Below are 22,814 nucleotides of genomic sequence, written 5' to 3'. Positions count from 1 at the left end.
TATTTATAGCAGAGACCCCCAGATGGTGGCGCTGGCCATCCGGCCCAGTCAGTCTGACCAGTCCCCAGCACCATTCATGAAATCTAGGCCGTGGAGATGGAAGTTAGGGGAAGGTATGATTTTCTGGGTTATGTGGATTTGCAAGGTTCTCCTTAGGCCCCCCCTGACAACTGCAGATCGATTCATTTTATACCCCACCTACTCTGAAAGCAGTCCTTCCTTGGGCTGGATCAGGGTATCAGAAAATGGGGGAAAGAAAGGTTGTGATATTTCCATGCCCAGGAGCAATGGCCTGGACTCTTAACGCATGTTAGGAATGCCTACCCACTGCTGGGCGCCTCCTATATGGGCGTGTGATGCTGGCTCTTTGCGTCTATTAGCTGCAGGGCGAGGGAGTGAGTATCATTGGCCAGAATGGCAGCATGCTGCCCCTGACAAGAAAAGCAGCCCTCGTGCGACCCACAGGTGACTTTCCAGGGGCGCTATGCGTGGGAGAAAGCTTCAGCTAGCAGGGCCTCGAGCTTTGTTTGTTAGGAGGTGGTGACAACGTCTCACAGTCAGAAACCAGGTGAGGGCCAGTGGGTGCCACGAATGTGAAGCTTTTGAGAGAAAGCAATACGTGGTGAGGGTTTTTGAGGAAGTTTCGCTCTGTGGCACACGATGTAGTCCCCCTGCTTGCCCCTTAAATACGCCTGCCTTCCTTGTTGCCGAATTTCTGAAACAGCACATCGCACCCGGGTGTGAAGGGATCCAGCTTCGCACAGGCCACGTGCAGCTACAGCGCTCTGCTGGGCACCTACTACGTACCAAGCACCCTCCTACACCCTTGATAGACATTTTCTCATGTGTTCTTCAGAAACGACCTCTGAAGAGTATCTAATATTGCTAAACATGTAGACTCAAGGAGGTTAAGTGAATTGGCCCCAAATCACATCGCAGGAAGAGGCAAAGGTAGGTTTCCTACCCAGGTCAGCCTCGTTCCAGACCTTGGCATCTGTCTGCGGAGACTGGCAGACGTCAGTAAGCGCATCTGGATGGGCTGGGGGGTGGAGAGGCTGCCAGAAGTCCATGCATTTCACTGTTACCCTAACTAAAAATAATGTCAGGAAGGGAAGAAGTAACAGGATATGGATATGAATGTGTCACGTGCACTGAAGCCCCCAAACCATTATCTTTGCTTTGAATACTTCGCCATTTTGTAGGATCCGTGGCAGGGCCACCCCTCCCTGGCACGGGTCACTGAGTTGCTTGTGTTGGCATAGTCTCCTGTTTAGTGACCTTTCCCAGGCTCTGAGGACTTTTGTACATGGGCTGGAAAAGCCTGCTTTGGGGACGACCACGCTGGTAGGCTGCAGACCCCTCAATGTGCTTCTTAGACCCCTAAAAGCCAAGGTTATCGAGCAGTTACTTCTGTTGGCTCTTGCCCAGGCTGATGCTTCGGTTTATGCTTTTATCTCTGCAGAGTGCACGGGCTTACAGAGAATTGAAGAGATGTCCCTTCCCTTTTCCTTCCCAGTTAGACCCTAACGGATTTTGGTCGTCTCTTCAGAGCTCCCAAATCCCTGCTCTCATTTCAATTAGAGCGCTCTCTGCAGCGGTAGGGGCTGGGCTGAAGAATCGACGTCTGGTCCCCACGTTAGAGCTGATTCATCTCTTTCCTGAGCTCGGCCGCTCTTGGCTGGGGAGGAGGGAGAATGGAGCAATCTTTCAGAATAAATATGGTTTGTTTGTGTTTGTATTTGCTTCCATGCTGAATTCTGATTGCATCCGGCACCCCGACACCACAATTATTATTAATTTCCCCCGTCTGCTCTCCGAATCTTGCTGCCACAGAGATGCGATGATGGATAATGTTAGATGTGGTAATTGGATGTGCTGGGGGAAGGGAAAGGAGGGAAAGGCAGATGTTTCATTATGAGATTTGAATCTGAGTTCGGGCCTCCAGAGCAGAGGCCTGAAACGAAACTGCACCGGGGGCCTCTGGAATCAGGAAGGAGCCCGTCCCGACGCCACAGGCCGGTCATCCTGGGTCTGCATCTTCCCTCCACGGACTCCCCCTGGGCGGTTGGATTTCACACCCACTTGAGGTGAAGCAAGTAAGGCAGAAGGTGGAAACCTGGCCCGTCCTGACTCCTCAGACCTCTGCCTCCCCTGTTTGGGTAGAGGGGGCACACAGCCTGGCCGAGTGACCACAGCCGACAGGTCCTGTCGGCGGGTGAAATCAGAGCACGCTTGCAATGCCTCCTGATTTGTGTTTACAGATGGGGCCTTGCTACCCCTGCCAGGCTCCAAATCTTAGAGCTGAAGACGCTGGTCTCTAGTGAAGGAGCAGCTCAAAGGGACTGCTCTGTGCCGGGCCCTCCCGCACCTAGGCTGCCTGAGCCCCCCCGGGTGAGGCATGAGGAACAAGGTGGAGGGAAGGCCAGTCCCCCTGAGTCACCTCCTCTGCTGACGGGCACCTGGTCCCTCCCAGCACAGTCTCTCCTCCCACCCCTCATTCTCCTGGCTATGTGCGCTCATCTTCCCGGCCTCACAAACGCCAGCTTCCAGCCTGATGGGAGGAGGAAAGGCAGGAGAAAGCTGTGTCTCTAGAATATACACCCGTGCAGCTGTGCAGCCCTACCTGAGGTTCTCGAGGATGAGCTGGGAGAATCTGAGAGTCTGGGCCGTGAGGTTGGACTCTGCCCTCCCTGGGGACCAGTGAGACCCGACAGGGGCTGACAAGATCCCTCACTCACAGGAAAGCCTGCCACCAGCCTCTTCTTGGCCATGAGGTTCTGTCAGTCGGTTCAGGCCACGTGGAAGAAAGGGATGCCTCAGGCCAGAGTGGCTGCTGCCTGGTTCCCGTGAGTTTTTTTCCAGCGCCACCAAGCAGTTCTCCAGTTCTCACTGGACACTGCCCACTGCAAGTTTCACTCAATCCTGACACTTGCTGTCTGAAGACCGCCATGGGTTAAGGTCTCAGCCTCACAAGACTGCCCCCACTCAGACGCCAATTCCAAGTCCAGGTCGGCACCTGCGGCTGTAATTGGAGGTTCCCATGACCCCCTCCTCACGTTCAGTTAATTTGTAGAGTGGCTCACAGAACTCAGAGGAACATTTACTCATGGTTACCAGATAAAAGATAGTATAGAGGATACTTCATCTGGAAAGTCAGAAGGATCCCAAGTGTAGGGGCTTCTGCCCCCACGGGGCTGGCGGGCACCACGCAGGAAGCTCATCCCATCTTGGTCAAGAGTTTTGACAAAATTTAATCTGCAGCCCCTCCTTCCCCTCCCAGAGGTCCAGGTGGGGCTCAAAGTTCTAGCCCTCTAATCACTTGTTCTCTCCGGTGACCAGGCCCATCTGCCCCTTTCCAGGGCCACCACCTTAAGTCATCTCATTAGCATACGCTCAGAAGGGGCTTCTACTTTTCACTGAAGTAGAGTTGATCTACAATGTTGTGTTAATTTCTGCCACACAGCAAAGTGACTCAGTTATACATATATATATTCTTTTTCATATTCTTTTCCATTATGGTTCATCACAGGATATCGAATATAGTTCGCCGTGCTATACAGTAGGACCTTGTTGTTTATCCATCCTGTATATAGTACTTTGCACCTGCTAATCCCAAACTCGCAGTCTTTCCTTCCCCACCCCCTCCCCCTTGGCAACCACAAGTCTGATCTCTATGTCTGTGAGTCTGTTTCTGTTTCGTAGATATGTTCATTTGTGCCGTATTTTAGATTCCACATATAAGTGATATCATATGGTATTCGTCTTTCTCTTTCTGCCTTACTTCACTTAGTATGACATTCTCTAGGTCCATCTATGTTGCTGCAAATGGCATTATTTCCTTCTTTTTTATGGCTGAGTGGTATGCCATTGTATATATATATACCACATCTTCTTTTTAAAAGGGGCTTCTTATGAAGGACGAAACACAGTCCTTTCACTCAGGAAATTCCAAGGGTTTGAGGAGGTCTGTGCCTGGAACAGGGACGAAGAACCGAGTATATTTCTTATGACACCGTACTCGCCCTTGGACGTTCCTCTGAAGTTCAGAGGCTGACAGGCCAGTGATGTTGGTGACCCCAAAGACACAGGACAAGGATCCTGCATGGTAGTGGCCTTCGACCTCAGCTGAACTGGATCACAGCAGAGCTGGAGGCATGGCAGCTACAGTTATTTTGGGGTCTTCTGAGGGGGCATCTCTTAAGCCCCCCCGCTTCTGCTTGGAAGAAGGCTCTTGTTCATCCTCCGTAGACCCCTCCAGGGGCTGCAGTAGGGCCCACAGTACACACGTACAAAAAGAAGGGGGACAGAAACCTGCAGTGAACAAGCGGCATTTGGCAAACAAAGGCGCTGTGCCAGACACTCCAGGGAAGGGAGAGTGTTTAGGGACTCAGAGCTATAAATCGGCGCAGTCAGATTAGGTGCTTACATTTATTTTTTTTCTCATCAGCACGGACGCTGTTGCTGGTAATGGAGCTGCCGTGCAGTAACTCACGCACGAGATTAGCAGCAGAGGAAGTGGGGGAGGGGTGGGTGAGGAGAGCCCGAGGGGGCCTAGGTGTGGCCACACACTTGTGGGCTTCAGCAGGGCCAGCAGACTGGGGACTGTGTTTTTAATGTACAGATGGGAAGGGGACTCTGGAGATAGAGTCCAGCTTCCTCACTTTACTGATGGGGAGGAAAGACCCGGGTGGATGAAAGGCCATACCTCAGGGCGCATGGCAAGCTGGTGGCAGAGCCGGGGCCGGGATTTAGAGCGGTTCACTTGCCTTTCCAGTGAGCCTTTCCTCTGTGCATTCTTGCCTACAGAACTGTGAGCAGTGCAGGGAGGAGAGAGCACAGTGGATTCACAGCCAGATGGTAATTCCAGCATCACCCAGCTCTTTCTCTCCTTCATCTTTTCCCATTCAAACCCTCTCTCCTCTCCTAATGAACTTGAGCTCTCTCTGTCCTTGTGGTAATTTCCACCAGCTGTCCCTTTACAGGAGCGAGTGCGTGCGTGTGTGTGTGTGTGTGTGTGTGTGTACGCGTAAATGTGTGCGCACAGAATCGGCGGGGGCCCCAGGTGTGCTGGCTCAGTGTGTCTCCCCATGAGGCCCTAGACAGCCCTCAGAAGCCCCGCTTATCTCACACCTGTGCCCTGACTGGGAAAGTCTGTCTGGACAAATGGGACTGCATTGTCAACTCGTTCTGGGTGCTAGACGGAAACTGGGTGAGTCAAGGAGGGATGCCCCCTGCCTACTCCCTGCAGCCTTCAGTTCCAGGCATTTTCCCCTCACTTACTCATACCAGCTCTGGATCTGGAGCCGAGGCCAGATGTGCTTTAGTGAAGGTTTTGGTCCCCTCCTGAGGGAGTCGCAGTTCCAGGGCCTCAGCAGGAGATCCTCACATCTTTTCTCTCCTTTCCTGCAGGCCTCAGGGCAGGCTGCTTTATTGAATCCTTCAAGTTGCTACCACTTACTTTGTCCCTCAAACACCTTCACAAGGACTAAGCTCCTGCATGGAACAGTCTTCTGGGTACCACCTTCCCATCCTCATCTTCACTGACTTCTCTCTCCGCCGTCAGCTTCTTTTGGGTTCCTCCAGTAGATGGGGAGGAAAACCAAAGTTCACCCATGGGGCAGGGACTCACACTGGGGTCTCCCGGGCAGACCCAGGAGTGATGCACGGCCACCCTGGGCTCTATTGGCTGGAACCCAGGGGCAGTGCCACTGCCCCTGGAGTCCCCACCTGCCTCTCTCCTCCCTCTGGGATGCCTAGAACCCTTCTGTTTTCATTTGACTGATTCCTCCTCTGCCAGCTTCTAGGTCAGGTTTTGTTTTACTCCAGGGAGCCTCCTCTGAACCCTTAACCGGGAGGTTGCCCCCCTCCTGCTGTATGACACCCTATACAGCCCTCATCACAGTGTCTACTCTCCTCACCCACCTTTCTCACTAGATCACGCCCTTCTCAAGGCCTAGGCCATAACTTGTCTTTTGGTGGGGGTATTTTTCTGGTTCTTAATAGAAATTATAACTTAGAATCACTTGGAGATTTTAAAAAATATCTGTGCTTGGATCTTACCTTCAAATAATTAGAGTCTTCAGAATATTGGGTCCTGATATATTTTTGTTAAAAGCTCCTATATTCGTTCAGGGTTGAGAACCATTATAGTAGATGCCTCAGAAATGTTTGTTGAATGAATGAACACGTCTCTCCAGCATGTAGGGACGCAGAGGAGATGGGGCAGCACAATGGGGTCCCCCTAGTGCCCAGAAACTCCCCTGGATGGGTTATACCCCTTTCATGTGGTCTCTGTACATAGAAGTCAATCTGTATCAGCCATTTTTGAAAAACCATTTAAACTTGTTCTGGATATTATAAACTGAACACAATAGAGTCCGTTTCTTCTATTTACAGAACTAGAGGGAAAAGGTGTCTATGTAGAGAAAAAAAGTAAATACTTGGCACACATTTTATTCTAAGCAGTTACTAATTGCCAACTCTGTGCCTAATGTCCCGTGGGCCTGTGAGACACACACACAGTGTGAAGGCATGGATTTGCAGTCTAGGTGTGGGAACCAAGCGGATGCACGAGGCAGAGTTTTGCAGATGAGTATTTTCTCATGCTGTTTTTAAGGCCCACATCACCTGGTACAGATACTTAGAGAAGAAGACAGCGGACCACCAGGTGCTAATTATGCAGTGCAGAAGTAACGTGCAAGGAGTGAGTGGAGGGAGAGATCATTGTGGGCTGTGTCTCAGAGAAAGCTCTTCAGAGGAGAGCGGCCGTGGGTTCAGGCTGGAAGGACGTGCCCACGCAGGGCTGGGTCGGGGAGAGGAAGCCCATCCCGGCCAGAGGGCTAGCGTGCGCAGATTCAGAAACAGCACGTGCGTCTGGACATTTGTAGAGAGACAGGTGTGACTAGGACAGGAAGGGTTTGGGGGAAGGAACATGAAATCCACATGTTTGGGGAGGGCGGGCCAGATTAGGAAGGACTTGGGGCCGGAGGTGAGACTGACACCGGGGATAGTGAGTGAGGAGCGCCACCGGCGTGGGACCTGGGACCCCGCGGTCGTCACGTGTGAGAGCCGGTCGTGACAGCAGTGCGCATGGCAGATGGGAGAGAGCACAGGCAGCAGCGCAGAGGCCCATAGGGATCCGGGTCATGTGGGTGCTGTGAGCGTGACCTCATCGGGCTCCCACGCACGTGGTGGGGGACGGCAGCAGTGGTGCACTGTGCGGCTCCTGAAGGGCCAGGAGCCTGGGCATCTCCAGGTGGCTGCCCGCAAAGCCTAAACAACGGCTTGGCTGGGTTTCTGTGCTGTTGCCCCATTTCCCGAGCCCTTAGCATCCTTTCCTCATGTAGCTGGAGGTAATTCGGGGCCCTGGGATTTAGAGCTGGGGTACAGCCTCCCTTGGAAGGGGTAGCGGAGTGGGTGCCACGGTGGGCGGGCTCAATGCTATTTTATCACAGTGAATGTCTTCTCAATGTTTGGAGTTTTCTGAGCTTCATGGGCTGAGAAATGGAAGCTCACGTGGTTGGCCACGACTGGGGCTCCCATCCTCTGTTTTGCTGTCGGGCACTGGGCAGCCTCCCGGCCTCGGGCCCCTCCGTCTCTCCGAGGATCTCTGAGGCGCGGAAGCCTGTAGCCTGAGCACACCTGACTCGGCCCACGGTCCACGGTGGTCTCAGGTGGGAGTCCCCCTCTGAAGACTTCCTCCTTTTTCATATGTAAGATTCAGGGAAAGATTTTCTCCTTCCCGGAGCCTAGATCCTCAGCAGAGGGCCACTTCCTTCTGGGGGCGCTAGATTTAAATGGGCTGGCAAGATGCTTCCTGAACCAGGTGACGTGTGTTCTCATTTGTAAAAAGGGGTGAACAGGGCCTTTTATTCAATCTTATAAAGACAAGTGATGACAACTGAACGTATCTGCTCTGTAGCAGCAGCTCTGTGAGGAAAGCTGTGATTAACGTAGACATTTCTTTTCATCCCTGTGCAGCCCCAAGGGGTTTCTTGACTTTCCCAAGATGCTGGCTAGTCGTGGTCCTTGGGGTGAGCCCAGAGCCTCTGAGGTTCTGAGAGGCCCACCTCCTTCTCCACCAGCACAGACGGGTCTGAGACAGGCTGAGCAGTCCCTGCCATGCCTTTGTGTGGGTTTTTTATCACTCAGATGACTGGGATTGCTTCTTTATCCAGTGTCCCCTTAGGAAAAACAATACTAATAACCACTGCTGCGGCCCAGCTCCCTTTAGGGATGTGCAGTTGCCAGTGTCCTGAGGGACAAAGCACACAGGATTCTGGTTTCCTTTTGCTCTGGAACTGGCTCTCCCAAGACCAGACTTCCACCTATTTCTCAGAGGAGCTGCGTGTCCTAAAAGCAGACATATTTTGGGGGCATAGATGCTTCCTGAATCTCTGAGCTTCCTTTCATGCCCACATCATCCTCTCAGGACCACTGGTCAAAGACAGAGACCCAGGACCACCGCCCCGCCCCCAGGAATTCGTGGCAGGGGGAGCTCCTCTCAGAGGTGCGTGTGGGAAGCAGACCTAGTTTGGGAAGGTGAGCCGCAGGAGAAGGAAAAATTGCCTTCTGTAGACACCCCAACCTCTGCAGCTTCCCAACACGTGCTTTCAAAGAGAGACCTCTTGTGATTATAATTAATACTGATGAGTGATTGGAAATACTTCTCTTTTTAGAAGGCTTGAGGGACAGTCAGTAATCCCACCGCAAATCGGGGAGCCGGTTTTCTGGGTGAACAGTAGAAACTGCTTCTTTGGTGGTGGAGAGAGACAGAGAGAGGGAGAGACAGTACAAGGCAAAGAGTAGTTTTATCCAAAAAACAAGCAAACCAAAAGAAAAGAGCTCCTCTAGGAATTATCGAGCCCGCGGGCCTCACGGAAGAGCCAGTTTTGCACATTGCTGTGCTCCATGCTCGTGTAGAGCACACACACGCGACGGTGAAATGAAATGCCTGACGTTTCATACCCCCGGCCACCCAGTCCATGCTGAAAACATAAACTCTGCCATGTCTAACGTCTGCCCAGCCTTTGCTCCAAAATCCACCTGATGATGAGAGCGTGATCCCTAGCAATGTCTCCGAACTCTCCATTCCTCTCCGGCTGGACCGCAGTCCAGCACACACTACTGCTGCCTGCTTCCTCCTGGACTTGGAACCAGGGCTGGGGACTTTGTGGGTGGAGATGTGGGAGGTGGAGAGGTAGAGCACGTGTATCCATCCAAGGAAGCACGCGGCTTGCCGGTGCTGTAAATTTTCGTCAGTCAGTCTCCACCGGCAGTGTGTGTGCCTGGAGTGGTGAAGGGTTCCGGAGCAGGGAGGAACCCGTGGAGACTTAGAAGTTAACGACATCCACAGCACGCCTCCACATCCTGATTTACTAACAAGCGGGGCCCCAGAGAGAAGAGAACTCACCTGTATACAAATCCCGTATTTGGCGTAGTTTAAATAATTTTAAATGCAGCTGTCAGCCTTAAGCTCTGAAACGTGCCCCCAGCAGAAGATAAACACAGAGGAGAGAAGACTGCAGGGCGGGGCCGGGTGGGGGCTCCAGGGAAGGAGGAAGACATCACAATCTTTAATATTTTTAATCAGCCTGTTTTTCCGAAACAGGAAGCATTGTTGCAGGTACCCGTGCAGGCTCTGAGTTTTCCGATTTTTGGTGTGTGCTATTCAGTGCGAGCGTGATAGTTCCGTTTCAGAGGCTCAGCAAGACTGAGAGTCTCTGCTTGGCGGCCACTGGGCCAGTGAAGGCATCAGGTGCTGTCGGCGGGTGGCTCAGCTGTTGACCTGCAAGTGTGAGGGGGCAGCCGACCGGTGGGCGGTGGAAGCCTTGGTCACAGCCTGGAGGCAGGGCGGTGCTGCAGGCCAAGGCCCCGAGGTGGCCCCCCCAAGAGGCTGTGCATCATCTAAAGCAGCGGTCCCCAACCTCCAACCTTTTTGGCACCAGGGACCGGTTTTGTGGAAGACAATTTTTCCATGGACGGGGGTGATGAGAGCGCTGGCAGGGATGGTTCAGGCGGTAATGCGAGCGACGCAGAGCCAGCAGCTCACCTCTCGCTGTGCGGCCCGGTTCCTAACAGGCCACGTACTGGTACGGGTCCGCAGCGGCCTGGGGGTTGGGGACTCCTGATCTAAAGGTCTGCACACCCCCAGGTGTCCCTGTTCTCAGGCTGCAATGGGTGTTTCCACCATCAGACTCAGATCCCTGGGTTTAAACCTCTGTCTGGGAGCTGAAACCTTACTGAGAGCCTTACCACAAAGGAGTAGACCCCGGGGCATGGCAGGGTCTAGAATTTGGTTAAAGGGTCTGTTCCCTGGGAGGAAATGGGCCCCCGAGGTAGGGAAGGCTGCTGAGAAAAACAGAGGCAGGGTCTCAAAACCCTTGGGTAGGTGCGCAGAGTCAGATGGAGCGTGGCTTAAATTCAGGTTCAGATGGAAGCCTGAGCCCAGGGGCTAGGAGGGGAACTGGAAGGGAGGAGTGGGCTTAATTGGCCAGGGCGCTGACGCACTGCAGTTCCTTGCTGGTGGCTGGGCCTGGTCTGGGGGAGGCATAGCCGTCGGGGCAGAGGCCTCAGACACTCCTCAACATGGCACACCTGCCCCTCTTTGAACGGTCAAGACGTCCCTCACTCCCTGTCTTCATCGGGCATGCCAAAGTCCAAGGCCACCGCTCCTTGCCTGGGGCGTTGGGGGCAGGGTAGACAGCAGGAGAAGTCAGAGGTCAAGTTCAGCTCCAAGGGAAACAGGACTGACTGAGAAGGGAAAGCAGAGCTCAAAAGCAAACCTCAGTATCACGCATAATGTTAACTTGGAACCAAAGAACACCTTGGACTGTGGGGAAGATCCCGCCGGGGATGGATCAGCTGGTAACTGGGAAGAGTGCCTGGGGTTGGCTGTGTCGAGGTCACCCATGACCTGGCGGCAGCCCTCCTGGGGGAATGGTGGAGACATGCAGATTTGCATAATTTGATGAAGGACCACAGGAGATGTATTTATAGGGTCCAGTGGAGGACAGAGAAGGAAAGCGTGTTCCGACATCCCTGGGGAGCTCCTTCCCCAAACTCTGCCGACCAAGGTCCCAGCCCTCCTTCCAGGCCCATCATAAACGCCATCCCCTCCATGAATCGGACGCCATCTACCTTCCCTCTCATACTCTCCTACTCAATCGGACTGATTCACTTTATTTTTATGATGCTTTTCGTGTTACTGTTTCCACTGCTTGTTCCTGTCGACATCGTAAGCAGCTTAAGGAGAGGGGCTGTGCCTTATGCATTATTCACATTCTACTTCACTTCTGCACCTGGAACCTTACCTGGAAGAGCCAAGCCAGAAAGTGTTTGCCGAACTGAACGTTGAGAGTTGTTTCCAACCTCAGGCTCCCCCTTCCCAGGGCTGTCTTGACTGGGTTGTCAAATGCTAGAGCAACGGTTCGCAACATTGTTTTCCCCAAATCACCTGGAGGGTGATTATTAGAACACAGATCGCGGGGCCCCAACCCTGAGTTTCTGATTCAGTAGGTTGGAGAGATCCAGGAATTTGCATTTTTAACAAGCTCCTACTGTACTGAGGATTATAGTTCAGGAAAACCACTTTGAGAACCACTGCCCCAGAGCTGGAGTGTGATTTCTTTCAAGCATGTCTGTTGCTTGACCTCCCTGGAGAAGGCGCTTTTCCTCTTTGTGCATCTGGTCTGGCTGCATGGGAGAACGCACACACAGTTAAGTACCAGTACTACACCATGCGTCAGCCTCCTGCACAGTGCTGGGAGCAGACATCTGCCTGACCATCGGAGATGAGGCTGGATAACTGCATCCTGGACATACTGAGATCGAGGGCCACAGGCCCCTTGCACTCACCAGTAAGGCTGCCAAATAGGCAGGGGAGACTCTCCCACACCTTCTCTGCAGCTTCATCACCCAGGTTCCGAAGCGGCACGCGGCTCCCGAAGATACGTTTGAAATTATCTTGTAGGTTCGTTCACATGCACATCACTGAAGGCCTAAACTCTATGTCTGTCTGTATGATTGTTGAGAACAGGAAGTAGGCCATATTTATTCTGGATTTTCAGAACCAGCTGTTACGTGGTGCCTACTTTTAAGAAGAAAGACTATAGAAAAAAAGTATTACTAGGACAACTGTGAGCACTTGGAAAGGAAAGGATACTCACTAGATGAAAGCACCAGCTCACTGCCACAAAGCCCTAGCAGCCCAATCTCATTTCCTTTTTATAAGAAGTCACTTGGGAAATTTGGTAGACATCACTTTTTAAATTTAAGCATGGCATTTCCCAGGGCCCTCACGATGTTCCCAGGTGGTGGGTGGGTTTGGACTCCATAGTGTTCTGAGTAACGGATCAGTGTCAACCTGGAAAGGCCTTCGTCTTTGACCCTGTCCTGTTTGACATTTTTACCAGCATTAGATGAAGAAACAGCAGGCACACAGATCACACTTTCACCTAATTCAAAGCCGGGATGGATAGTTAATAGTCAGCATGACAGAACTGAGTTTCAAACGATCTTGACAAGCTCAGGAAGTGGGCCAGGCTTTGAAAAAATGGAACACTTATCTCAAAGCAGTAAAAAGAAGGAAGGCTCAGTAGCAGAACTTTAAAAAACGTTTAGGAATTTTAGTTGGTAGAAAGCATACCGTGGCATTAGTGCAATGTAACTTCCCCAGAAGCTGATATATGAGACCGTGTTAATAGACGAATAGCACCCAGAGCAAACTGCGTTTGCAGCATTGTAAGCAGTTAGGGATTCAGAGGCAAACAATCGTAGCCAGGCAGCCTCGACGATGAATAGACTGTATACCGTGTCTCGTGATCCTTAGGTTGAGTTATGGAAGGAAGTGAGGGAGCTTAGCTTCACGCCTGGAGAGGAAGAGGCTGAAGGAAGACCCGTTGACTGTCTTCAAATACTTTGAAATGTCTCCTGTAAATTCCACTTATTTTGAATGGCCCCCAAAACCAAGTGTAAGATCGATGGATGAAGTAATAGGGTAACAGATTTTGGCTCAATACAAAGATGGAGATTCTAGTATCCAGATTGTCTATAGGTGAAATAATAATAACAATGATAATATCAATGATGCTGGTGATGATGATGAAATGAGCGACAACTCCTGCAGGCTCATTAAACACGACTTACTCCAAACACAGTGCTTGATTCCACTAGACCATCAGGATGGTGAGCTGACATCACTGGGAAGAGGCAGCCATTGGGTGAGCAGTCATGTTGCAGAGGAGCTTTGAGTATCAGGAGGTGGAACAAGATGACCTTAGGTTCTGGAACTATTGGAAATATAGTGCCTTTTTTTTTTTTTTTTTTTTTTTTTTTTTGCCTCTCACTGCTGTGGCCTCTCCCGTTGCGGAGCACAGACTCCGGACGCGCAGGCTCAGCGGCCATGGCTCACGGGCCCAGCCGCTCCGCAGCATGTGGGATCTTCCCGGACCGGGGCACGAACCCGTGTCCCCTGCGCCGGCAGGCGGACCCCCAACCACTGCGCCACCAGGGAAGCCCTATAGTGCCTTTTTTAAAGCTTGCACACAGAGAGAATTGTCAGCACAAAATATTTTTATTCTTCAAATATTTTATATTGTTTCCTCTGGATGTTTTCAAGTGTAAGGGAGGTTGTGAAGGTGAGGGTGTTGGTTGTAAAGTCTCCCCTCGCTCCACATCTGAGTGAGGGGTTGCCTGTGAGCCAGAATCTGTGGGTGTGCCCGCAGGTGATCACTGCACGTTGTATTGCTTATACACAATCAACGTGTTCGTTGCTTATAAGCAATCTTGCGCCAAGGTGACCTGGGTTGGCCGGTGCACTCCAGTCCCACCTCCCCGCTGCGATGGAGTGTCTGCCACTCAGTCAGCAAGTTGGCACCGTGGGGTTGTATACATCCTAGAAAAGCATCCCTCGTATCTTTGCAGTTTCAGTGTCGTTATAATGCCCAGCACCTACTGTATTCAACGATTTGGGGTTGGTTAAAAGAAGATTAGAAAAGAACTAAAGAAAAATCTCTGTAGAGCTGACCTAAAGAGATGTGAGAGATCAAATACAGAGAGGTTCAAGTTGAACATGCCCTCACCTTGTACCCCAGCAAGCCCAAGAGGAACAAGGACCCAGGTTCACACACACACCTGTGTGTGAATATCTGTAGCAGCTTTGTAATAATTTCCCCAAGCTGGCAACTGCTCAAGTATCTTTCAGTGGGTGAGCAGATTAAAAAACTCAGGTACATCCTCACGATGGGATACTACACAGCAGTAAAAAATAAGGGACTTCTGGTACACAGACCACCATGGCCGAACCTGGAATGCTTTATGCTAATCCAGAGAGGCCAGACCCAAAAGGCTAAAGACTGTATGATTCCATTCACATAACATTCTTGAAACGGCAAAACTATAGTGGCAGAAAACAGGCTGGCCTTGGGGGAGAAACTGACTACACAGGAGCACGAGGGAACTTTGTAGGTGATGGAAATGTCCCATACCTTGATTACAGTGGTGGTTACATGACTGTATATTCATTAAAACGTGTAGAACTATACACTAAGAATGGTGAATTCTACTCTAGTAAATTATACCTCGCTTTAAAAAAGCAAACACCACCACAGTGGAGGCTGATGAGGGCCGGACTAGTCTCAGAGGAGGTGGGATAAAAAGTGGGCTTTGAGTTGGTGAATTGTGTTCAGCTGGGAAGAGGGATGGACTGTCGCCACGTGAATTCTGTGCTCCTTTTTCCTGCGTTCTCTTTTCGCTGGTGTCCAGTGCTGCCTTTCAAGCAGGTGCCTTCCCATCCCAGCAGTGGACAGCTCTCCCGGGGCCCTGCCAGTGGCACCGTCCTCTCCAGAGGGTGGGCAGCCTGAGGCCTGAAGCCCCCTGCCTCCCCGCTGCACCCTGAGGGACTCGAAAGGTTCACCCCGAATTACGAAGGGCCACTGGCCTCTGCCTGAGGAACAGCTGGGGGTCAGAAGAGGCTCCCACTCTTTCAAAGTTTCAAGTACAATTTCTCCTCATCCCCTTCAAATACAGTCGAGAAATGGCCAACCCAGGCCTTTCAAGAACTGGGCTCTAGGCCCAGGTTTGCCTTGAGGTCTGTGAGTTCACCTCTCCGGCTTCAACTTTCCCATCTGGAAAAAGATTATAAAAAGATGGCAAGGTGTGTGAGGGCCTTCCTGGCACCATCCTTGTGTCCTCAGCGCTAGCCTTGCTCCTGGCCCTCACTTTCCCCCGCGTTCCTCCAGGTGGTGCCGCCAGGCACACACACCAGCGTCCCTGGAAGGGTAGGCGCTGCTCCAGGGGATTTGGCGGGGAGCACGGGTCACCAGAGGTCCTCCCCCACAGCGCGGGGCACAGGGGAGCGTGGGAGCCCTGGCTCTGCCCCTCCACTTGTGACCTCAGTGTTCACAGCTGAGGGTTGCAGATAGTCACCTGTACCCTGTTGAGTGGTTGCTGAGGACTAAACACCGAGGATGAGTGTGGTAGGCAGGTGTAGAGTATCTAATGAATAACAGCTGCTAATATGTGTCCTTATTATTTTTTAACAAATTAAGAATTTATTTTATTATATAACCAAAGAAAACAAACTTAGAATATCTCCAAACCTAATTGGATGAATCTATTATCATCCATTATTTTCATCACTTTCTTTTTTTAAAAATTTTATTGAAGTAGAGTTGATTTACAATGTTGTGTTAGTGTCAGGTGTACAGCAAAGTGACCCAGTTATACATATACATATATTCATTCTTTTTCAAATCTTTTCTCATATAGGTTATCACAGAATACTGAGCAGAGTTCCCTGTGCTATACAGGAGGTCCTTGCTTCTTATCTATTTTATATAGAGTAGTGTGTGTACGTTAATCCCAAGCTGCTAGTTTATCCCTCCCCACCGCATTTCCCCTATGGTAACAGTAAGTTTGTTTTCGAAATCTGTGAGTCTATTCCTGTTTTGCAAATAAGTTCATTTATATCATTTTTTTAAAAATTAGATTCCACATACGAGTGATATCATATGACATTTGTCTTTCTCTGTCTGACTTCACTTGGTATGATAATCTCTAGGTCCATCCACGTATAGTATGATTATGTTTATCATTAACATCAAAGGTGTAACAGTCATTATCCGAAAAACAGTCCAGTACACCAATATGCCAGTTATCATCTACCTGCAAATCTGACCCTTACAAATATTCTCCTCTCTGACCCTTCCTTTGATGCTGGGGTGGCAGCCTGATTCCCAGCCTCAGTCCCAAACCGACTTGGGCTCCGAATCCTGGAGGCTCAGGGCTGCACACTCATCTGGCAGTGGCTCCGGGGGATCCAGGCCCGGAGGAGAGGATGGAGCCTGGAGGCTGCAGCTGTGGCAGCTTCTGGCTTCCAGAGATTGATTTATCACCAGGCTGCTGATGAATGCGTGGGAAACACTGGTGATCCAACAGCACGAGCCGGAATTAAAGCAACAGCTCCTGTGCTTTAAACCCTGTTTACGTGGGGCTTGGCTTTCCAGGCAGTTTCTCGTCTCCCTCTTTAGGACAGAGTGTTTCGTCCGTCTGGAGACTTTGGTTAGAGCACTGCTGAGCGTGAGGAAGGCACCAGGGACCCAGGAGGACAGAAGCTGGTCCTTGATTCCAGCCGGTCCTGGAGACCTGGCCTGGTGTGGATGCCTCCTGAGAACAGGGACTCGCAAACACGCTGCAGAGCTGGAAACTTTGGGGCACCAAAGAACTATGAATCTCAAGGAGGGACATCGTCTCCTCCAGCAGCTGCAGTGACCAACAGGAAGAGGGGAGCGCGTCATAAGTCCACCACTCAATCCGCTCTTGCTGGCAGCCGGGCCCAAGCTGAGTGGCGTGTTTCTGGGGGGTACGTGCCGAGGCTTCACGCAGGCTTTGCCCGAGATTCTAACACCAGCCCCGCTCTCTGGGTCTCCTTCTCTCTTCCTGGCTCCCCCTCCTCTTTCCTCTCTTTTCCTAACTGCCCCTCCCCTACTCTCAATTTGACCAAAGTCCTGCAGACTCAGACACTGTGACACCCTAAACAGGCACACGAATCAGGATGTCTTTTGACAGAACCCTGGGAACCAGCTGTGCCCTCTGAGAGGCCAAGACGTCCTTCTGACAGCCAAGGACCACGTTCTGGCAAAGGCTCAGGCAGAATTTCATCTATCAGTGTCCAACCAGGGCTACCAGGGTCAAGGGTAACCACAAGTCATGCTTTAAAAATTGGTCAAATAACTTGCCTGCTTTTCCTAAAAATCTCAAGCCCCTGAACACATCTTACTGGGTGGATACCTTCTTGGATCAGGTCTCCAGCTGTCACGTTTACCCATTGTTTCCACTACGTGGATTCAAGGATGAGTGGTACTAAAACATAGGGGGAAATGACACACGTAGACGCCCATATGCTGTACTAGGGCTGGCCAATCCCCACTCTTCCCCGACGGTGGATAAATCCCAAGAATGTATGACCGCAGAACCACTTATCTTTGGCCTTGGTGTATGTTAGGCTGTTAATGCGTGGTGGCATCACCTTCCTAATTAGGCTCTGCTCGGCTGATAAATGAGCTTGTGTCCCTTGAATACATCCCAGCTGGATGGTGAGGCTGAGCTGCTGGGGGATGAGCTGCAAACAGACGGCCCCACAAATGGGTGGCGGGCTGGGTCACCTGGGCTGCAGTTCCCGTGCACAGTTACTGCTTCGACTGCGGCCCGCGCTTTCTCTGCATCCCAGACCGGATGAGGGAATGATAGACCGAGTCAGTCTAGAATCTGGGAAGAATCCAGCGGGCCATGCACTAGGCATGACCCGCTGGATCAGGAAGCCGTGACGGAGGCGATGCCCGCCAGGAGAGAGCCGTGTCACCCCTGTTGCCAGCTCAGTGCAGCCTGTTCTATTCACAGTCAAAATCCTTGTCACCTGTGGGATCCATTGTCCCCAGATCCTGTGGCCTAAGACCTTGGGACCTGTGTATTGATCCGAGGTTTCCTGGGTGCTGTGATTTCACAGAGCAGAGCACAAGCTCTGATGGAAAGTTGGTAAAGTATTGAATTCCACAGCCAACACTGTCTTTCCTTTCTCAGAATTACAAACTGGGCTATCGTTAGCACAGACGGACGGGGAGAGGTACTCCCGTCTGAATGCACCAGAGCAACCCGCAAAGCCTGTTTCTGCAGGTCTGTGTGTGAGGAATTGTACCTAGGCGGGTAGAAAAGGCCGGTGGTGGTCCCCTGACCATTCCTGGTATCACAAAGCCCTTGTCTGTCCTCCAAAGCCCCAGCAGGGTGGCCTGGTGGTTGCTGATAACCAGCAGATGTCTGATGAGCACTGGAGGTATCGGCCTTTGAGCTGCCGTATCACCAAGCAGGGCTTTCAAGCAGGGCAGGATGTGTCTATCAGCCTCCTGTAAGCTTTTGCCCAAAGCCATCACCTTTGGCACATTCAGCAGACAGACAGCCACAGGGGAGCGGGTGCGTGATGTCTTCCCCCCAGATTCCAAAGATGCCTGACAGCCAAGGATTCTGCCCATGAAAGGAGCCCAGGGGAGAAAGCAAGGGAGAGAGGAAGGGAGGGAGAAGACAGAGAAGGAAGGGTGAACAAGAGAAGTGGGGGTATTTTCCGAGCTGAGAGCCATGATTCATTAAGTACTTCCTAAGGACCAGGCCTTGTGCAAAGTTGTATCTCATTTAATTATTAGAGCAAGCTTATTACAATGGGTGTTATTATTGTCTCCACTTTATAGCTGAGGAAACTTACATGCTGAAAACTTGAGCAACTGCCTTAGGACGTGTAAAAGTAGACACTGCAGCTGGCATGAGGCTTAAGGAATCGTGAAGGTTTGGGAAAAGTGACAACTGAATCCTAATCTCAGTTCTTGGGAATCCACACTTCCCTGGAGCCGTGCAGGCCTGTGCTGGTTCTTCCCCGGGCTCCGCCACATGAGAACCACTCTTCTCTCTCTCTCTCTCAAATGTTGTGCAGCGCAATTAGTTAATGCTTATAAGGTGCTTTCAACAAGGAAAGCCCACTGAAGTTCACAGCGTTGCGAACCCCTTGGTGACTACATCTATAAATTCCCTCCTTTCCATGGAAATTAGGCGGCCGAGTATATCATGGCTCCAGATCACTGCAGCTGCTGATAGAGCAATAGCATCAAATATAAAACTAATATATTTAGAGGGGAGACAGGTTATTGCCATGATTTCTTCTTTTCCTTGTAAGTTATTTTCTTAGGGTTGGGGATTTGTAGGATTCTTCCTCTCGGACACTGTGCTTCCTCATCCCCTTCAGGGGAGACACAAGCATTGGCCGACTCTGCGGTTCATGTCACACACACGCACACAGACACCACACATACATGGACACACACAGACACACCACACACACTGCACACACATGCATGGACACACACACACACAGAGATATGGACACACACATGCGTGTACGCATACACACACCACACACACAAACACACCACACACACAGACACACCACACACACACACCACACACACACAAACACACATACCACACACAGATACATACACACCATACATGACTCTCAACCCAACACTTAGGTTTCCTGCCTACAGGGAGTTTGAAAAACTGCTTTAGCAGATTGTGAATGATGAATGGGGACATGTTTTTAAAAAATCTGTACTTGTTGTTAAAGGAAAGATAGGGAAGGGAGAGGGCAAAGGAGGACACAGAGGAAGTAAGAGGAAGGAAAGGCACAAGGTGGGGATGGAGAGCAGGAGGGAAAAGCAGAGAGTCCCGGGGGGAGTGAGCTGCGATGGGAGAGGCCGAGCTCTAGACAAGCTTGCCCGTGGCAGCCCCCTCCCCCCAGGACATGTAAACATGTCCCTCGTTCCCACTACAGGCAGCCGGAGTCCAGCCGGCTGCCAGGAGGGCTCTAGACTCTATCAGCCCAGCCGCCCTCCAGACAACCAAGGATCCCAGCTGCACTTGGAACTCCAGTGCAGACCAGTTCTGAACTGGCCACTCTGAAGTTTCCCCCAGGTGTTTTTGCATGTTTCTTTGAGGAGATGCCTGCCCTGGCTGCAGGTCTACTTATTCTCATCAACCTGACATACCTCATTGTTGGACTGTCAGTGTTATTCACACTGCAGGCTGCAACCCATTAGGGGTTATTACATATTTTAGTGGCTTCCACCTGTGATTTTTTAAAAACATGAAATAGAATTATCAAAGTGCATGTCATAACGTAAGGATATTTTATGAACGTTTTCTTTCAGTAGAGTGTGGGGTGTGTGTATGCAGTGTTGTGATATAGGATGAATCTGATACTTTAGGTCACTGTCAAATGTTGAAAGCCACGGACCAAGTGACCCAGCAGGCCTGTACCTCTGACTCTGAGCTGCTCCACAAGGCCAGTTGGGTCTAGAAAACATGGGCCAGGAAGTCTTCCGATTACAAGCTCTCCTGTGTTCCCTCTGTCTGGGGGATTAGATGTTCAAGAAGATTCTAGCCTATCCTCGACATCCAAGACTTAACATTTCTGGACTGTGCTTGGGCAGCTGGGGATGAGCACAGCTGGGGACAGGGATGAGATCAGGTGAGTCTGAACGGATCCAACGGGAAGGGTGTCTAACACAAGGACTTCCAGATGCAGAGCTGACTCTGCTGGCTGGGGCCCACTCCCCGTCTTGCCTGTCTGCTTGACTGGTGGACTCAGGAAACCCAGTGAGGGGTAACACCCCATATGACGATGCCAACACTTCTTAGCTGGGTTGATTGACATCCCTGGGATCTGACTTTGTGCACAGGCCCATCGCAGATCACATTAATGGTTGAGAAATTAAAACGTTGCTCAGTGCCTAATAAATGCAGCCTGTGCCTCCTGTTAGTACACACCCGCTGCATCTCGGGGAACTGGGAAGCAGCAACAGTTTCTAAATTATTTATCGGTTCCCTTACCTCCACCCCAGAAGAGAGTTGGCTTAGGCATTTCTTTATTTTATGGACTGATATGCAGAGTAATTGCTTTGGGTTTTTGTGGGTTTTTTTTTTTTCCTATGGATTTTCTTTTCCTGATTCAACATCAGGGGGGAAAAAAAGAGAGAAAATATCGTGTCAATGTCATTTGAATCATAATAGCTACAAATTCACTCCCCTGAATAAATAGAGAAGCTTATTTATCAAACACAGACAAGATGTCTGTTGTGTTGTTAACAGAGGGAGAGAGATTGGAGTCGGCAGAAGCAATCGCAGAAGTTTGTGTGAGTCCAGAGCTCCCTTGAGAGCAGCGAGCGCGCAGCTACTTCCTGGCCTGGGACCTCGGGTCTTGGTAGCTGATCCGCCCCCCAAACGTGGCCGTCAGGACCTGTCAGGGGGTGAACCTAGAGGCTGAGAGGGGCAGGTTGCTCCAGGCATCCTGCCAGGACCTGAAGAGTGATGCAGTGCATGCCCGTTCCGCTCCTGGTCCATTTAGGGCAGAGGGAATGGAGAATGGAGGAACTGCCGGCATGAAAGGGCAAATAGAGAGTGTTAGGTTGTCTGTGGCTCTAGCCTTTTTATTCTATTTCATCTTCCATCTTTATCTGGGAAGGGCCAGCTGCTTTCTGTTGCAAACACAAGTTTCTGGTACATCCTTACCACCTCTCCCCTCCCTCACCAGCCCCTCTGGGTTCCACCACGATGCCGACGTTATCTCCCCTCGGGGAGCCCCCCTGGAAGAAGCAGCAGATGTAACAGCTGTTGAGTAGCTACATCCAGGGCTCTTCTAGGTGCTTTACAGGTATTATCTCATCTAATGCTCACAGTAAACTGTGAGGCTATTTTATGACAAGTTTATCTCGATGAGAACACCACATCCCAGGTCAACTGATGACTTGCCCAAGGTCATTCCCACAACCATGTGTCCAGCTAGGATTTGAGCTCTACCTTCATCCACACAGACAGACAGACACCTGGACTGTGGATCGGGTGACCTGGTTTTCATCCCTAACAGCTGAGTTATCTTCGGCCAGTTGCCCATATCTCTCTGGAACTCAGTTTCTGGTAGCAACGCACTGCACTGTCATAGTGGGGAGAATTGGCTCCTGGGTTTAGACCCTTGCACTGCCACAACGTGACCTTGCGGGGGTGGGGGGCGGGTTACTTGACATTTGCTTACTCATCTATAAAGTGGAGGTGATGGTTGTAATATCTCCCTGGTGGGAGCGGCTTTGGAGATGCGGTGGGTTACTACAGGTGGGAGGGTTCAAGCCCAGCTTGGGGCGCGGCCGGCTCTCAGTACGTGTGCCTTATCGGTACTCGGCTTCCGTCTGTGTGTCCAGGAGATGCAGTGATCATTAAGGCCTACTTTAGTTGGAAAGTCTATGAATCAGGTCTCTGTGTACATTTCCCTAAAGCTCTGTAGCTATCCATGGTGTTACGCCAATGAGAACAAAATTAGAGGGTGAAAACGGGAATGGCTACAAGCAGTACGAATGCCTGGCACGGCTGCGTCTTTCACACTGGCAACGCGTTTGTGTCGACACCTCTTTTCATATGAACATGTCCACCTCCCATCATCCCTTTTGGGAGGGCAGCGATTACATTCCCATCTTAAAGAACTGCCCAGTGATTAGCCCAAGGTCAGAAAGCGAGTAGAAAGAGCAGAACCTCAGTCCACATGCCTTGCTTCCAAGACAGTTCTCACTTGTCTGCAAGGCAGAGGGATTTGAGATTCTGAATCAAACCCCAAGCAAGGAGGCGCCTTAGAAAATGAGCTTTTTGTCTAACTGTATTAGGCATTTTCTATTCCAAGATAAAAGACTGGGCAAAGCGTCCTGTCTGTATTTCACCAACTCATCTTT

At 51.0% G+C, this 22,814-nt stretch overlaps 1 protein-coding gene across 3 annotated transcripts in view; it reads left to right on the top strand.

Annotated features, from left to right (window-relative positions):
- LOC113612776 (neurotrimin) overlaps positions 1-22,814 on the top strand; it is a 933,717-nt gene that overhangs the window by 74,842 nt on the left and 836,061 nt on the right. The gene's annotated exons all lie outside the window — the stretch shown is intronic.

This window comes from Aethalodelphis obliquidens, unplaced genomic scaffold (assembly GCF_003676395.1).
Source record: "Aethalodelphis obliquidens isolate GAN/ISIS:26980383/991018 unplaced genomic scaffold, ASM367639v1 scaffold82, whole genome shotgun sequence".
Lineage (NCBI taxonomy): Eukaryota > Metazoa > Chordata > Mammalia > Artiodactyla > Delphinidae > Aethalodelphis > Aethalodelphis obliquidens.
The sequence above is the reverse complement of the archived record's forward strand: the minus strand, read 5'-3'. Positions and strand labels throughout refer to the sequence as shown.